Source organism: Beta vulgaris, chromosome 2, assembly GCF_026745355.1.
Source record: "Beta vulgaris subsp. vulgaris cultivar EL10 chromosome 2, EL10.2, whole genome shotgun sequence".
NCBI lineage: Eukaryota > Viridiplantae > Streptophyta > Magnoliopsida > Caryophyllales > Amaranthaceae > Beta > Beta vulgaris.
The window spans coordinates 40,885,438-40,899,210 of NC_079203.1; the positions used below are offsets into that span (position 1 = coordinate 40,885,438).

The following is a 13,773-nucleotide window of genomic DNA, read 5'->3' on the forward strand; positions in this document are numbered from 1 at the left end:
CCCGCCTCAAATTTCCCGAAAATTTCAAATACAGCGCCTCATAAAGCAAAAGCCCAATATTAATTTCCCTTAGTTTAGGAGAGAGAAAGAAAGGTCCAATAAGAAAAAGAAATGGGGAGAGAGAGAGATATATAGAGACAGAGTATGAAATTTCGGTACTTCCATCTCAGATCTCAAACATGTATCTCTATCTATGCAAGCTCATCTCCTGCAAAATGTAAGGATGTCATTCTTTCAGCCATTAATGCAAGTATGAAGCTTCGACGGCAACTCTGGCAAGTTGAACTATGTTTTGTTGTGTGTCTAATCTAGGTAATATCTTCGTTACCTCTCATTTCAATTCCTTTTAAAATTTTCGTTAATTGTACGACTCTTGCAGTTTCGCAGTTCATCAAATTACTGCCCCAATTCGAGGGATAGATAGAAAGAGTGAGCGAAAAGGAGCGCTTGCAAAGAGGAGATAGGCAATTCGAATCTTTTCCGAAAAATTTGAAGGTTAGTTATGTATTAAATCTAATATAAGCTTTAAGATTAAAAGTTTGGATATTTCACAAATTTGAGGGAAAATTCATGTATCTCTAGTAAATAATTTTGTTAATTTTACATGGGTAAGCTTACAAAAATTCAATTTTGGGGGTTCAATTAAACACACTAACTTCCATTGGATACTCCACTTATTTGTATGGCGTAAATTTTTTATATTTTTTGGCCTCTTAACTCTTTGTGACAGAGCATATGTCCTGAAAAATGAGTATGTTTATTCAAACTTAGAGCTGAATTTATGTTGTTGGTTTTATGGATACAAATTATGCGGATTCTTAGTGTGATGATGGTGGAGATTGTCTTGAGCATGTTTACTTGATTCATAGTACGTTTAGGTAGCGGACAATAAGTATTAGTATTGCGTAGTTGTGTTCATGATGTAGCTCATGGGAATTTTGTCCAATGGGGTTTTAGACATTACTGATATGCTCCCTTTAGCATAAAAGTTACTTCTATGTACTTTACTAGGAAGTAAGGTTAGTCAAAATACGCGTTGGAAGGGAGTAGCAAATGCTTTATCTGAGTTTTATAGTACAAACTCTAACTTCTACATAGTAATAATATGTGTAAGGTATGATTTCTCAATGACTTGGCTTCTTGGCCTTTGGTGAAGGAGTTCACTGAGTTTTTGAAGACTAGGATATTGTGAATTGGTATGAGAATTAGACTTCTTATATAAAAAACATTTTGACATGAGAAGACTAGGAAATGACTAAGTTAGGAGTATCAACTGAAAAGAAACTAGAAAAGGTCCTACTATTTTAAGAAAATAAAGGTAGCACACATACTAGTAAAAGTTTTAGACATATAATTCAACAAATGACACCTAAACACATAGGCTACTAGTAAGTACTGTAGTAATTATACTGACCTAATGGAAACAGGTAGTTGATCAACCAGACACCACCCACCATACACAATGCTGGATCAAAGGTTCTGAGAGTAGTCGAAGCTCAGAGGCTGCTGACAGAAAGGAGCCTGGAAAACAGAATGCCTGAATTGCTCATAAGAGTGTGCATACATCATAGCAAGACTAGGCCACCGCATATATAGAACATCTCTTGAAGCTTGATTCAATCCCATTGCGCAATAAGGACTCATGCTTGGATCTGATGGGCCATAGTTGATGGAAGTTTGCGCTCTGGGGATCTGACCCATCTGAGGAAAAGCAGAAGCATCATACTACTCGAGGCTGAAACTTTGGGCATGCTGAAAGGAGGCAAAAACATTTGGCCAGTAGGAAAGCTTTTAACATACCTTACATAACTACGATCATAGTCCGGATCAGATCGGTCTTTTTCTCTATCTTTGAAGATAGCAACAACTCGAGAAGAAGTTCCTACATAATTGACAATGATATTCTTCTCCGGATCATTAATGAAATTATAGCATCCACCATTTTCCTCCTTGCTTGGACACAAATACACAATCCTCTTTTTTCTACTGAGATCTGAGGCATCGTCTCATCTGCCATAGGAGTTAGGACTGTTTGGGCTGCTAAAGATGCAAGCGCTTGCCTTATCATACTCCTCCTTCCTCTCTTCTACACTCCTTACCGAGTTCCGTTTAAGACCCATGTCAGTTCCATCACCAGAAGATGTCCTATAAGGCCTACGTCTGATAGCAATTTTGACCAGCTCCTGTTTGCTATTTTCTGACTGTCTAGCAGGTATATCTGATAAGAAAACAGATGGGTACTTGCTCTCCGCTGTTTTCATAACCATTATTTGTATGAAATTTGTGGGTGGTAATTGTAGGCATACAGGAAATATAGGAAAAACCCAGTTACCGGAGCGCCGCTTAAGCTTGGGGATCTTATTCCTCTTGCATTTCACAAGAATTCTGAAGGTGAATATCTTAACAACAAGTGTTATCTTATTCACTTGTAAATAATTTATCAATATGAATGAGAGTCAAAACTCAAATACGTGTATTTGCTATTGCATCAGAGTGTTTGATTCCTACATAAAGCATGGATTAATGTGTATTAGCAAATGCCGAACCCCTCCGTGTTGGATTTTCGTCCGTTCCATGTTTCAGTTGTTGTACACTGGTGGTGGGGGGGAGGGGTGAGGTTTAGCAATTCAATTTCTTTCACTATTGATAAGAAATTGGCAATTAAAGTTGTTTGTGTCAGCTCCATGTGCTGATCAGCAATTGCTATCAGGGTATAAGGTTTATGCTTTGTTTAGGCTGAGGTTTTGTTTGCTATTAGCAAATTTGAGTAGTGCTTGTTAGCGGATACAAAAATCTGAATAGTACTCAGGAGTGGATAGAAGTTTTTTTTTTTAAGTGTTTTCAGTTTGATGCTTTATTATGCATGCGCGTCATTGCAGAGTTTGACGATTTTTTGATTTTATTGTTTCTTTTAGGGGAATTCCATTGCCCAGTTTTGAACAAGTTTCACTGAATTCACTCACATAGTTGCTGTCAAGACTACTGGAAATGTATTTTGTTACGAGGTTGGTCTATTTTTATTCTCCTTCCTTTCAAACATTTCCATAATAAGTTATAGGATAACATGGTTTTTAGACAAGGCATTAGACTCCTAGTTTACTGAACATTTTACTAGTTCAGAGTGTTGATAGATATGGAGAACTACTGGAAACCCAAATGTTCACTGATTTGCAATTCTAACTCATATGTTTGAATGGTTCTGTTGAAAATTGTGATTTAACTCCTGAGAAAAGAATGTAATTTTTACAGTTACTTGCTAAAATTAATTTTATGTGGTAAAACATTTAATGCGTGATAACAAACAACCCTGGAGAAGAGGTCACATTAAAATAAAGACTTTGCTGTCTTTATTGACTAAAGTTTGATAAATGAATTGTAGTTTATCTTTTTTATCTTTTGGAACATAGAGAAAGGGATATGTATCGGTGAAATCACTATGAGCTCTATCAGGTGGCACTTAAGATATAAACCCAACACGCCCACTTGAAGGACCATCAGCTATTTGTTTGAGTATCGCTTCTGCACCAATGCATCAACCCACCTTCTCCTCTCCTCCTCTGTCCAACAGCCCATGTAAGTCCTACCTCAATACGTGTGATGTACTGTTCGAGGTCATTGCATACAGACAAAATCCAGCCTCAAGCCTTAGACTGTCAATTCTATCTCAAAATCAATATGAAATTTTTTAAAGTCAATTATCAGCCTGGGAAATGTATATTACTACCTGATTCATATGTATACTGCATTTGTCTGGCTTGAGCAATCAAACAAATGCAGTGGAGAATAAATGAATGCATGAAGTGTGAAAACAAAATTATCAACAGTTCAGAAGGCATGCAAAGGCCTGATATGGAAGAGGGAGAATCATACCCTGTCCTAGTGAGCTAGCAAGGGACTCCACTGATATAATACCAATGTGAAACAAGTAAGGTCAGATAATGATACTGAAATTATTCAGGATCAATGTCTTTCTTAATTTACTAATAAAGGTATTATGCATCAAAGTCGTATATATTTTCAAATCACATATAATCCCTTGTTCATTCATTTTCTTATGATATATATGAAAGAGCTGCCTCCATGTTATTCAGATTAATAATGCAAGGTACTATATTGTCATCTCCATCCCACATTATTCTTATTATAGCAATAATGCAAGATACTGTAATTTTGTCTCTTTTTTGTGTTGTTGATGGTGTACGTTTACTAACTATTACAATGTTTGAATTTTTAGGTGAATAATGAACCAACTGAAGGAGATCAAGCGTAGACGTTTCACTATACATACTATCGGCCAAATTTAGCTAGCTATACTGTAGTGATGCAATACTTGGTAGTTAAAAGGAAAATGATCTATATGTACTTATTAGAAGTATTTGTGGTACTAAAACAAATATTTATTAGTGGGGTTTGATTAAGTATATTAATTTTTGTTAATTAGGATTTGTCATTTATACTCTTCATTTAATTAGTTTTGGAAATTATAATACAGATATGACAATTATTTTTGGCATTTCAAGAGTATTTTTGCATTTGTTGCATCGTTACTAATATATATCCAGGGCTGTAATATTATAAGTTTTTGGTAGGTTACAGTAATAGTCGTTGCAATATCCCCATCAAAAATGAAAAAGAAAATTCATCATAAAGGCGTTGCAATAGCTATATGATAGTGTTGCAATATATAGGGAGGCGTTGCTATAGAAGCCAAAATGGGACACATTATGAATATTAGGGCGTTGCAATAACTATCGAATGGCATTGCAATAGATATAGAGGCGTTGCAATAGATCTTATAGATGACGCAACGACTATTTACACCTATTGCAACGACTTTGTGGTAGCCGTTGCAATAGGTCCAAAAGGTCGTTGCATTAGACCTATAGCAACGCCTTCAAATGCAACAGTTGGAAGTCGTTGCCTTAGGTCTACTGCAACGGTATTTAGCCCTAATGCAACGGATTTTAGGCGTTGCATTAGGCTTTAAATGTAGTAGTGAACACAACTTATAGAATAAAATAATAATAACATAACAACTGCAGATGACTCTTACTGAACTAGACTCTAACTTTTATTTCTTCTTTAAATGGAATAGTTATTGGGACGAGTTGACTTTTCTGAAATAGGAAATACGGTCATGACTCCGTAAACCAGAATGACCTACGATATCGAGGAACCTTTAGACTAAAGAGGAATGGTGATCAATCCAACCTCGAGAATACATATCACGGCGGACTATGTACTCCAACCCTTAGTGTCCAACTCTAGACGTGCACCAGTCTAAAGTCTATAACCTATTCTCTTACACTTTACGTTGAATTCATTTTATACTTGTCTTGACACCAACCAAGCACATAATATTCACAACTACTAATCACGTAGCATCACAAAACTCCTTTTTAATCTTAGAATTAATAAGTGTTCACAACTTAGCATCCAAGACTCTTTTAACTTCTTTAATTCTTACTAACTTGCCTGTTGAACCTAGCCAACAGTAAACTGTACCTTTATATAGGTATAACTCAAAATTACCAAATAAGATCCTCGGTTCTTATAAGATAAATAGATAAACTCAAAGAATCCATGATTCCAACTTACTCAAATTAATTCACTCACGAATTAATACCAAACTAAACTTAGTTGCTTGCATCAAACTTCCATACAAACAAGTCATACTTAAACATATTCTTAGTTTACATGTAGCATACAAGCAATTAACATGTAAAGCCATCTCAGTAAATCATATATATGAACTACAAGGTCCTATACATAATACTACAAATTAAAAACATCCCTAGAGCATGTTTCTAACCATTTAGCACGTAGACTATGTACGTACCTTGTATAAACGTAACGGTAGGCCACTTTTAAGCACTAAAAGTTCCCTACAGTGAATTCTCCGCCTAAAACAACCAAGAAATCGAGTAAATACTTGTACTAAAAAAAATACAGCAACTTTAAAACGTCCCAAACCCTTCTAAACTTCTTTAAAAATCGTTTTTATAATTTAGACTCTCATAAATTTTTAATCCCTAGTATAGATAAACTATTCTAGTGATTAAAAACCATTAAAAACCTTAAAACATTAACTTTCTGAATTTCCAGCAACTATAAAATTTTCCAAACCTTCTGAAAATATTTTAAATGAATATAAAAATCGTATTCCAATCAAAAATCATATTCATACTCTAAATATACGATTTCTAGTGATTTAAAACCCTAAAAATCACATCTTTCATGATTAAAACTAAAAATAATAAATCTGAAATTTTTCTTTTATACATATGATCCGAAAAATATATATTTCATAATAAAAATAATAACTCAAATCGAAATCATGCAAATAATAATAAAATAACAATAAAAATTAGAACTTTAATGGAATCTTAAAGGAGAAGTAAAGAAAACAACCAAAATAAGAGGAGGAAGAAGGGGCGCCGGACTGAAACAGCAGCAAGGACCGGCGGCAGCAGCTTAGCGAAGAAGAAACAATTTTTGAGAGAGAGATGAAAATCACGCTCAAGAGGAAGAAGAGAGAAAATGTCGAGTGAGGGGAGAGAAAGCTCGAAGTCACGTGCAAGTGAGGAGAGAGAAAATAAGTGTAGGGCAAAAATTCGGGTTTTAGGATATTTAAATAGGCTAATCCTATTGGGCTTAGGAAAAGGAATTCAATAATTAAAACAATAGGCTAATCCTATTGGGCTTAGGAAAAGGAATTCAATAATTAAAACTTTGATGACTAACAAGATGGGCTTGTTAGGACTTTAGTCATCAAATTATCCTTTCCCTTTTTATTTCTTTTGGGCTTTCGATTCCATTAAGTTTCTTTTCAAATATACTTTTAATAATTAAACTCTTATTTAAAACACGCTTAATTAAAATATTACAAACTTTATTAAGCTTAGAAAAATATTTTTAGTTGACTTTTAAAATAGTCAACCCTTTTTAAAAGTCAAATCATTTTCCAAACTCATTTGGATTTAATATAATTACATAAATAACTTAATATATTTATGAAAAATCCTTTAAAAAATGTGGGGGATTACACCGTGTTCTTGCCATCGCCTGATTGGTTGTTTTTCCATCTTTTTTTATTCTCATTTTAGTAGTGTAGTCTCCTTTTATTTGGATCCCCTTAGCTTGAACATGTCTATGACCTCGAAGATGAATGTTCGATTATCCATGTACGACAATTAAACAAATTTAGTAGAAGAAATACGCTACCCATTGGTAGAAAATATGATTTGTTTTTGTAGAAAATTAAATAATTCATAATTTACGTTTAATAAAAATGCACGTGATGAGATAGCCCGTGCAAAAAAAAAAAAAAAAAAAAATCAAACGGCATGAGATAAATACATCACGTTGATGTCATTATTTATATAATCCATGTTATTTTAAAGTCATTAATTTTACTCAAACAAAATTATGATTTTTCTTTAAAAAATTATAAGCGAATAACATAAAGAATTATGATTACCATAATTATCATAACTTACTAATAGAAAGTGGTCTACTTGACCTAAATGCACACTTTAAACCACGCCTCTATTATGCAACTTAGTAAAATCTATACAATTTTTCATATTGTTTTGCCCTACTCAATGTAAACCAACCTTAAATATAAACCACCCTGATCCATTTAATTTTATTCCCATAGCCACCCCACTAATCATACAATTAACTTTAAATTGAACAAAATATTGACTTCAATTTATACTTGACATTCACCTATCGCCTATCTCTAGAACAAAGGGGTATTATAGACATTTATTTAGTTCCACTATAAAAATCATGATCTGAATATATAGGTGTTAAAGAAATTTAACACGTCAAGTTTGGATTTGTCAATATTTAAACTTATAGTATGATTAATACGATTCGATAAGTGTTTTAATAAAATAACCAACCCATTTCTTTACATTTGAAAATTTCATGTGATAGAATAGATCTAGTTCGATCTTGGTTATGCATTAGTTCTAGGTGATTATGCTCCATTTATGATGAAACTAATTTTAGTTATGTTATAATCTTAACATATATTTATTGAGATATAAAGAGTTTTCTAACTTTCTTCATTCTTTAATATATCATAATTGCATAAATGAAATCTCCTAATCATCTACAAACTTTATTTAAGTTATCAAATACTCCCTCCGTTTCCTAAAGATCTTCCCTCTTTCCGTTTAAGGGTGTTTCCAAAAGATCTTCCCTCTTTTGCTTTATTCCTTATTTGGCAAAACAAATTTCCCTATTTACCCTCTCATGTCACTATTATATGGTCCACCATTACATTATTAATTCAAATTTACTCTCTTTCTCTCTCCTACTTTAACCCCTTTTTATTTGTTTATTTATCTTAACCCCTTTCTCTCTCCTACTCTACTCACACCATGCCCCACACAACTTGAATTTTCTTGGTATCTGTAGGAACAATAAGTGGGAAGATCTTTAGGAAACGGAGGGAGTAGTTACCTATTTTCTTCCCATTGAGATCTAAAGAATTTCTTAAATCTGAACCATAATGTTATGATGTTATTATCAACTAAACTTTCCTTTGATATTTTTTGTTTTTTTGACTAAAATTATCTTCATAATCTTTTGTGTTCCTTCACTAAGTGATATCTACCATTTTGTTTGATGACTCAATTTTTTTAGCTTCATTGAAAAATTCTCTAACTTCATACCATGTGGCTTCAAGGATTTTGTTTTAGATATAGAAATATTATAATTCAAAAAAGAAACTTAAATACATACTTTATTTAATGGTTGCGTACAAATTTAATGAATTTCAATAGTCATTATTAACATCCATTTCAACCAAAAATCACGATTTTCAAAATTATGAGTAGATAAAGGAAATGTTAACACAATAATCTATTATATTTATAAATGTGATCAATTATAATGAAATTTAAAATAAGTTATCTAAAATAAGTAAAAAAGTATACCTATAAAAAACATATAAATATATGAATTAAACAATGTAAAATAGACATGCAAAAACATCAAATATCATAGTTTTATAATGTTATGTATTTCAAGGCCTATCAATTTATAAATATTATGTGGAAATTATTGTAAAAAAGTTATCATTCCAACTCGAACAATAGCCTCAAGGTTGTTGCACTCTAAACATTGTGTAAATAAAAAAACCCATCTTAATCCCACGATACGCTTAGCAAGCTTTCTATTGATAACTTTTGTAGAACTTTGTCATCCTCACAAATAATATTGAGTGCCTTGCAACTATATTAAAGAATGATTGTGTGTAGACGTTATTTATAAATAATTTGAAAACATATGAATAATTTGTTGAACATGTATCGTACCTTACTTTGCACCTAAATAAATCGTTGATAGAATAAGCTCCAACACGTGAAATAATATCAACGACAATTTTTTTGGGAAGACGTTCTATTATAGATATATTTTGATATTGAGGCTTCATAGTAAGAATTAGTTTAGACTATTTTGCTTTATAAAATTTCAAATCATATAAGTTGTGTAAATAACTTATTTATAAGTACAATAAATTTAGGCATCAAGAATACATTATATATATGTTGCTTTTTATGAAGTATATATTACGAAACGTACCTATATTACATGATTTTTTTGTACAATAAATTCATTTTCATAAGATTTATTTTGTGAATGTTCATTTTCCTAAATAAAATAGATCCTAATATATGCTAAATTTTAAAAATGTGCAATTATAATTATTTACCTTTTAAAACTTGTTAAAATATATTTTAACCAAAGATATGACTTATTCAAAATAAATTTAAAAACGTAACGGTAGGCCACTTTTAAGCACTAAAAGTCCCCTACAGTGAATTCTCCGCCTAAAACAACCAAGAAATCGAGTAAATACTTGTACTAAAAAAATACAGCAACTTTAAAACGTCCCAAACCCTTCTAAACTTCTTTAAAAATCGTTTTTTATAATTTAGACTCTCATAAATTTTTAATCCCTAGTATAGATAAACTATTCTAGTGATTAAAAACCATTAAAAACCTTAAAACATTAACTTTCTGAATTTCCAGAAACTATAAAATTTTCCAAACCTTCTGAAAATATTTTAAATGAATATAAAAATCGTATTCCAATCAAAAATCATATTCATACTCTAAATATACGATTTCTAGTGATTTAAAACCCTAAAAATCACATCTTTCATGATTAAAACTAAAAATAATAAATCTGAAATTTTTCTTTTATACATATGATCCGAAAAATATATATTTCATAATAAAAATAATAACTCAAATCGAAATCATGCAAATAATAATAAAATAACAATAAAAATTAGAACTTTAATGGAATCTTAAAGGAGAAGTAAAGAAAACAACAAAATAAGAGGAGGAAGAAGGGCGCCGGACTGAAACAGCAGCAAGGACCGGCGGCGGCAGCTTAGCGAAGAAGAAACAATTTTTGAGAGAGAGATGAAAATCACGCTCAAGAGGAAGAAGAGAGAGAAAATGTCGAGTGAGGGGAGAGAAAGCTCGAAGTCACGTGCAAGTGAGGAGAGAGAAAATAAGTGTATGGCAAAAATTCGGGTTTTAGGATATTTAAATAGGCTAATCCTATTGGGCTTAGGAAAAGGAATTCAATAATTAAAACAATAGGCTAATCCTATTGGGCTTAGGAAAAGGAATTCAATAATTAAAACTTTGATGACTAACAAGATGGGCTTGTTAGGACTTTAGTCATCAAATTATCCTTTCCCTTTTTATTTCTTTTGGGCTTTCGATTCCATTAAGTTTCTTTTCAAATATACTTTTAATAAATAAACTCTTATTTAAAACACGCTTAATTAAAATATTACAAACTTTATTAAGCTTAGAAAAATATTTTTAGTTGACTTTTAAAATAGTCAACCCTTTTTAAAAGTCAAATCATTTTCCAAACTCATTTGGATTTAATATAATTACATAAATAACTTAATATATTTATGAAAATCCTTTAAAAAATGTGGGGGATTACAGTCTACCCCCCTTAAAAGAAGTTTCGTCCCGAAACTTAACACAAAACCCTCTTGTTTTCGAAAGTCTGAACTCATCATTTCGAAAATCTTTGAAGAAAAGATAGTGCCTCTGGTGCACTTTCCCATTTTTAAACACTTGTGTCACTTATGAACACTTTTCTTATGCGGAGACTCTACTTCTTTTGCACTAACATGTGCAAATTGCCCAACATAGGCATACATATACATGAAAATGTCATAAAAATAGACAAAAAGCGCGAAATTTATCGCATTCTACCCCCCTTAAAGAAAACGAGTTACGCCCTCGTAACTCACCTCAAGGAATAGGTCTGGATACTTTTTCTTCATATCCTCTTCGGCTTCCCACGTTGCCTCTTCTGACTCGTGGTTAGACCAAAGAACTTTGACAATATGCACATCCTTGTTACGCGTACTACGCACTTTCCTGTCGAGAATCTTGACAGGTCTTTCCTCATAAGTGAGGCTACTATCTATCTGCACTCGTTCAGGCTCTAACACATGGCGCTCATCAGGGATATAGCGCTTCAATTGGGATATGTGAAACACATCGTGCATCTTTTCAAACTCCATTGGCAATGCCAATCTATAAGCTACTTTCCCAATGCGCTCCAAAATTTCATATGGGCCTACATATTTAGCACTCAGCTTGCCCTTTTTCCCAAATCGCATAACGCCTTTGGTGGGTGATACTTTCAGGAATACTTTATCACCTACAGCGAACTCATCTTCGCGCCGTTTTAAGTCTGCATAACTCTTCTGCCTATCTTGCGCAGCTTGAATTCGAGCCTGAATCAATCTAACGTTCTTGACGGTCTCCTCAATGAATTCCGTCCCCAAAACTACATTCTCACTATAGTCATTCCAGCAAATGGGACTTCTACACTTCCGTCCATATAACGCCTCAAAAGGTGCCATCTTGATACTCGCATGGTAACTATTATTGTAAGAGAACTCAATCAAATCTAATTGGTCCTCCCAACTTCCTTGAAAATCTATAGCGCAAGCTCGCAACATATCTTCCATAGTTTGGTTAGTCCTCTCAGTCTGACCATCGGTCGCAGGGTGAAAGGCGGTACTCATCTTTAATGTTGTCCCAAGGTTTGGCTGAACCTTCTTCCAAAACTTGATAGAAATCTAGAGTCACGGTCTGAAATAATGTCCTTTGGGACTCCGTGCAATCTCACTACATGCTTGATATAGGTTGTAGCGAGTTGCTTCTTCTTCCATGTCTCCTTAATAGGTATGAAAATAGCGGACTTGGTCAGTCTATCCACTATAACCCAAATGGTATCATTTCCACTCCTCGACTTGGGTAAGGCAGTCACAAAGTCCATAGAAATCGAATCCCACTTCCATCCAGGAACCTCTAGTGGTTGGACTGTCCCCATGGGCCTCTTATGGTCTATCTTCACTTTCTGACAGGTTAGACACTTAGACACATACTTGGCTACCTCTCGTTTCATGTTCGGCCACCAATATATCACCTTAAGATCCTTATACAGCTTGTCACCCCCAGGGTGCACAGAATACGGAGTATTATGCCCCTCATCCATAAGACGTCTTTTTAGGTCGTCACACTTCTGTGGTACACACCACCGTCCCTTAAACCTTAGACTCCCATCATCATGAATCTTGAAGTCTATTTCCTTACCTTGCTTCATTTTCTCTTTTATCCTATCTAGATGCTCATCCCTAACTTGACCCTCAATGATCTCATCGAAAACTGACACTCCCAAAGAAAGATTACTGAGTCTAGCCTCACTTTCCCCAGGATTTAAAATTTCTAGGTTCAACCTTTGCATATCTCTACACAACTCCTCAGGGACTATCAAAGTACTCAGGCTATGACTCGATTTCCTACTCAAGGCGTCAGCCACCACATTGGCTTTCCCTTCATGATACTGGATGTCAGATCGTAATCCTTAATCAACTCTAGCCATCTCCTTTGTCTCATATTCAAGTCTTTTTGGGTAAATATGTATTTCAAGCTCTTATGGTCTGTGAATATCTTGCAGGTTGCCCCATAAAGATAATGTCTCCAAATTTCAATGCAATACAATGGCAGCTAACTCTAGATCATGGGTAGGGTAATTAGCCTCATAGGTTTCAGTTGACGCGATGCATAAGCTATTACCTTCCCATTCTGTTGCAATCACAACCCAAACCATTCTTCGAAGCATCACTATAGACCTCAAATCCCTCATTCCCATCAGGTAGGGTTAAGACAGGTGCAGTGGTTAACGATCTTTCAAGATCTGGAAGCTTCCTCACACTTCTCATTCCACTCAAACTTGGTCTCCTTTTTCATTAAATTCGTCATAGGTCTCGCTATCTTGAGAAATCCTCACAAATCTCCTATAATAGCCAGCTAAACCCAAGAAACTTCTAATGTCAGTCACACTCTTTGGAGTTGGCCACTCACTCACAGCTTGAATCTTAGCAGGATCTACAGATCTCCTTCCTTAGACACAAAATGACCCAAGAATGCTACTTTCTCCAAACGAAATCACACTTAGAGAACTTGGCATATAATTGGTTCTTCCTCAAGGTTTCTAAGATAATCCTCAAATGTTCATCGGTTCGGTTTCATTCCTCGAATAAATCAAAATGTCATCATGAAAACCACTACGAACTTATCTAAAAACTCATGAAAGATTCTATTCATCAAATCCATAAATATAGCAGGAGCATTGGTTAACCCAAATGGCATTACAGTGAACTCGTAGTGACCATAACGCGTTCTAAAGCAGTCTTAGGTACA

At 33.8% G+C, this 13,773-nt stretch overlaps 1 long non-coding RNA gene across 2 annotated transcripts; it reads left to right on the forward strand.

Annotated features, from left to right (window-relative positions):
• Window positions 1–506: 506 nt before the first annotated feature.
• Window positions 507–4,513, forward strand: LOC125494994 (uncharacterized). Of its 2 annotated transcripts, XR_007271323.2 has the most exons (4): window positions 507–2,212; window positions 2,301–2,391; window positions 2,916–3,005; window positions 4,235–4,513. It is a non-coding gene; the product is annotated as an uncharacterized LOC125494994 (long non-coding RNA). The 2 variants fall into 2 exon arrangements; XR_008968092.1 differs by having other exon boundaries at window positions 511–2,391.
• Window positions 4,514–13,773: the final 9,260 nt, after the last annotated feature.